Genomic DNA, 4,782 nt, shown 5'->3' with positions numbered 1-4,782 from the left:
CAGGAGATGGAGGGGGGTGGAGATGAAGAAAGGGGTGAGACTTTTCAGATGAGGGAGGGAGAGCAAGAAAGAAGAAAAAAGGAGTGGTGGTGGAGGGGGGGGGGGGGGTTGCTGGCCAGTGATGGTATATGGTAGGTAAGCAAATAAAAGGAATATTAAAACTGTCTGTACAATTATGGTTCCTGAAAGAAATAAGTTTTTGGAGCAGTGGCAGTTTTAGCCTATGCTGGCTGGAGGAGAGGGGGTCAGATTGGGACTAGATGGCCAGATGGGACTCAGATTGGGACCAGAACCATAAGTTTACATTCTATTGTCCTGCAGGCCAGTTTTCCTTAGTGCAAAGTGCTTATATAGATTTATAATAAACATCATCAACCAGTTAATTTTAACATTTAAACACACACAGTATTTTCCACATTATTTCACCATACTACAAATACCTTAAGTCTACACAACTTATAGCAGGCTCTGGTTCTAGAGATTCTGATTTAACCAACACTAGTCTTGGATGGCAAACATAGGACATTGCAAAATAACATGCAAGAGAGTAGGTAAAGGACTACTGTTTGCTATTTAGCTAATTAGCTACCCATTAATAAAACAATTTTACACAAATTACACTTGACAAATTGTTAGGAACTCTGTTATAAAAAGTCGTGGGATTTAATTTGTAGTTTTGCACAATGTAGCTTTTGGGGTCTCTGTGGCAACTTTTTCCTCCACAGTATTTAGTTACAAAAAGTGATTAAGCTATTCCGGTTTCCTTATTTTGAGTCCTTTCTCCACCAAAAATGCTCTCAGAAAAGTATTAATCTCTGTTGCCCACCCTTGGGTCATGTATTTACAAAAGAAAACAAGATGGGAAAAAATCTCTTTGTAAATATAAAGGAGAGGTGGCTAGAATTACAGCATTAACATGAGTCAGACAGATCATTCAGTGTGTGCGCGTGAGTCAACGACTAAGCGTATGTAAAAGATGTGTATGACTGCTCCCCATCCTGTTTGCTTGGTTCCTTACACTAATTAAGGACAGCCTCATTTGCAATGGCACACATTAGGCTGGGTCAGTCACCAAGGGAGCTGATTTCCATAGATCTGGTGCTGAGATAGAAACGAAAGGCGGGGAAATAGCGGGTAAATCCGTGGTGATAGGGTCTGGGAAGTAGATGGGAAAGAGATGGGAGTCAGATGCACCTTTGTTCACAGAGGGACAGTGGAGGTAACTAGAGACCCAAAAGGGGCTGGACGTGTGAAAATCTTCTGGACAGAAGGCCAAACCTGGATTCCCTATGTCCAACGTAGGAATCCCAATGGAGGATTCTGTTACACCTTGTTGCCTTGTTGTGTAAATGCACCCATATTCTTAACCAATCCATGCAAGAAGACAGAAAAGATGATAAAGAGTACAATGTGAGACGGTACGACTCAGCACTCATTCTATCCTAGCGTAACAGTATAAACAGAGGTAAGAGAAGAAGAAAGGGCACGAGAGAGAAAGACTGTGATTTCTATCTTTTCACTATCTTGTCTTCCTTATGATGTAATGAGTTTGCTAATAAGCCATATCAGCCCATGTCTTTTCTCTCCATCTTCCTCCCATTCTCTTTATTCCCTTTTCAGAACATTTGCTTGGTGATTGTGCAATAGGTCAGCTCAACCGGGATGGCTGTGTCATCTGAACCAGTTTCTGTCTCACAAAGAAGAGACTGTGACATGCTTAGTGATAAGCACTAACACCACTGTTTGGGTATAAGAGTCAAATGCCCGATAAAATGCAGCTACAAGTCATCAGTCTTACCATCCACCTGCCAACCGATCCAAGCAGATTCAAATAATACTGACTTGAGTTTAGCACACTGTCAACAAGCACAATGAAGAACTGCAGCGGTCCTTTGAACCATTTCCATGGGAAAGTGGTCAGATGCACTCAGGTTCACCAATGCTGTCACAGAGTTCTGGTGGGTCTACCAGGCTTGAGCTTGGAAGGGGTAAAAGTCCTGGCCCATCAGCCTTCCCTATCCATCTGTTGCTTACTTGTTGGTTCTTTTTTCTTTCCTTTCGTCCACAATGTCAAGCTCCTTTCAGGTAACCTAAACCTCCCCAAAAATTACTCCCTCTCCTGGCCACACAATGAGCCTCCTTCAACCCTCGTTGTCCTTCCGCAGCTTTGTGCAGAGGGTGGATCAGGCTACCAGCAGCCTAGCCAGAACATGTTTGCTCCTGGTACAGGGCAAGGCAAGAAAAGCTTTCTTAAAGCCCCCACCATTCCAAAACACACCAACTCTCACAGCCGCCTCCTCTGTGACCTTTCTTTTGAGATCAGCCCCTGCTTTCATGGCCTGGTAACTGCTTGTCTGACTCTTACACTTGATATCCCGGCAGTTCACCATGTTATTTGGTGTTGCCAAGCTGATGGTGAACTCTGACTGCTGCTTTACTCAGGAAAGCTTTTGCTGCCTGATAGTGAACCCACTACGGATGTGAGAGTTTTTAATCTGGGAGAATGAATGGTGTGTGTGAGGTTTGCCAAATTTAGCACGTGTGACTCACACCTGTGGGCGTGACGGGGTAGTCCAGCCCTTCTTAGCACCTCTCGGCTTAGTGACACCAATTAAACCTGATTATTTTTTTCAGCCAAGTTGTTGTAGTGATCCAGGTAACAGACATGCTGGAGTACTGGACAGGATCCAGTTGGATAGAGTTTGCCTGGGCTCTGGGGTAAGCTCTTTGCTGTGGATAGACTCTAAAATGCTACGACAGCTAAAACCACCTGCACTGTTGAGAAATAAACTGCAATATATTCCAAGCACTGCTGAGACTTAAAAAAATTCCATTACTGATAGTATCTGTAATGATTATGGCTAGTCGATATGGAAATATTGACTCAGAACGCCCATCATAGATATAGGAAACCTAGATGCTGCATTGGACTTACCGTAGATTGACATGTTGATGGTGCCAGATAGTCATTAAAGTCATACCCATTGGCATAGCACTGCCTTCAGTTCTTAACTTTAGCAGCCATGTCAAAGGAATACCTAAATAAGCTTTCCACCAGTGGCAGCTCAACCATACAGGCAGGTGTGGTAGAGCCCCAGCAGAAATGTGTGTGCACCACGGTGACCTTGTTTGCCTTTTCTAATGACCAATATTTTCAGCTCTTTTCAGATCTTTTGTGTGGTTTTTGATACTGATTATAAAGTGCTGCTACTTGTATACAAATCATGTAATGGCCTAAATGATTAAAAAATCTCTGACCTGCTTGAAAAGTACAAACCTTGCAGGCCTTTCAGATCATTAGAGCAATCAACTTCCAGGAACTATCTCCAAACTGCAGCCATTTTTAGATCAAGGATAAACACAACTGTATTTTAATTAAGACTCTCAGGCTTGTAGTTTATTTAGCTAATTTAGTTGTACTATTTCTAATTTAAGCATTTAACTCATGATGTTTATGGTTTTCTCTTAGTGATCTTTATCTTTTATCCTTTTGTATTTATTATCTTATTTTTGTAAAGCACCCTGAATGTCATGTGTATGAAATATTCTATATAAATGAACTTACTTGCTTGTGATTTTATGCAATCTTGTTAAATTATATGAATTTAAATAATTCTAGGGGTGTCTGGTCTGATTTATTATATACGTGTATAGTATAAATAAATGTATCAATTGCAGTAAAATGTTTTCATAAGATTGACAGGTCTTGATTCATTTTTTGTCCAAATGTACGATTACATTAGCCTATATCGCACTGCTTTGCTGCAGGTTCCAGCAGTTAGGCTCAATCAAATGATCAACGGTGCATGTATGTACTGTATTTCCATATACATTCTCTGTAATCTGTGTATCCATAATATTTGGAACATAGCAATTTTTTCTGAAAATCAGTTAAATGTAAAGTGAGTTACATCTGATTTTATCCGGGCAAGGCCACATCTCTACATAGACTTGCACTTACTTGCATTGGCTTGCAAGCGATTATTGCCCTGACTGCTGTGGCACAGGCTTTAACATAAAAGTAGTTAGCAGCAGCAGCTAATATGACATCTACATTTCTTGTACATATGGTGTATTTATGGTGTCTTTCTTAAAAGGAAGTTATTGCAGAACCAGTTGGGGTTCTGTGGGATGGTGGCTTTTTCTGTGGTCAGATGACACAACTTTATAGACATATAGCACATAGCAATTGAGGAACTAGCAAACTCAGCGGCGATGATGTATGATATTAACAAATACTTTAGTCCATTCGTCATTTTAGTTGTGCATCCATTCAAATGTGAAAATGTCAGTTTATCTAGAGAATTAATGTTAGGTCTCACAAATAAGATCTTGCTGCATTGTTTGTTTTTGTTTGTTTGCATCTATACAGAAAATCAATTAAAGTATTCATCTACTGGTATCACACATGACAGCTAAATAAAAATAACAGCAATAACAAAAATTCATGAACATTGTAGTTGATTTACACTTACGACAACCCTTGTTCCACACACTGAGCAATACCACCAGTCTAAAAAGACTTGTCAGTAACACATTAGCACTTAATCCCTTTTCAACAGATAATCAACACTCTGGGTTTGGAACATGGTGAAAAGATTCTGAATAAAGCAAATAGATAATCAGAGACAGAATTACGACTGATCTAATGAGCTGCCAAACTGCAAGACAAGGGTGATTTGCATAATCAAAGGATTAGGGGAACATTATTTCAGATGGAACTCAAACAGCAGTGGTAGGATATGACTCAAACATGGATTAAGATGCAACTCTAATGATCTG

The sequence above is a fragment of the Pangasianodon hypophthalmus genome, chromosome 27 (genome assembly GCF_027358585.1).
Source record: "Pangasianodon hypophthalmus isolate fPanHyp1 chromosome 27, fPanHyp1.pri, whole genome shotgun sequence".
Taxonomy (NCBI): Eukaryota; Metazoa; Chordata; class Actinopteri; order Siluriformes; family Pangasiidae; genus Pangasianodon; species Pangasianodon hypophthalmus.
This window is presented reverse-complemented; position numbering follows the sequence as displayed.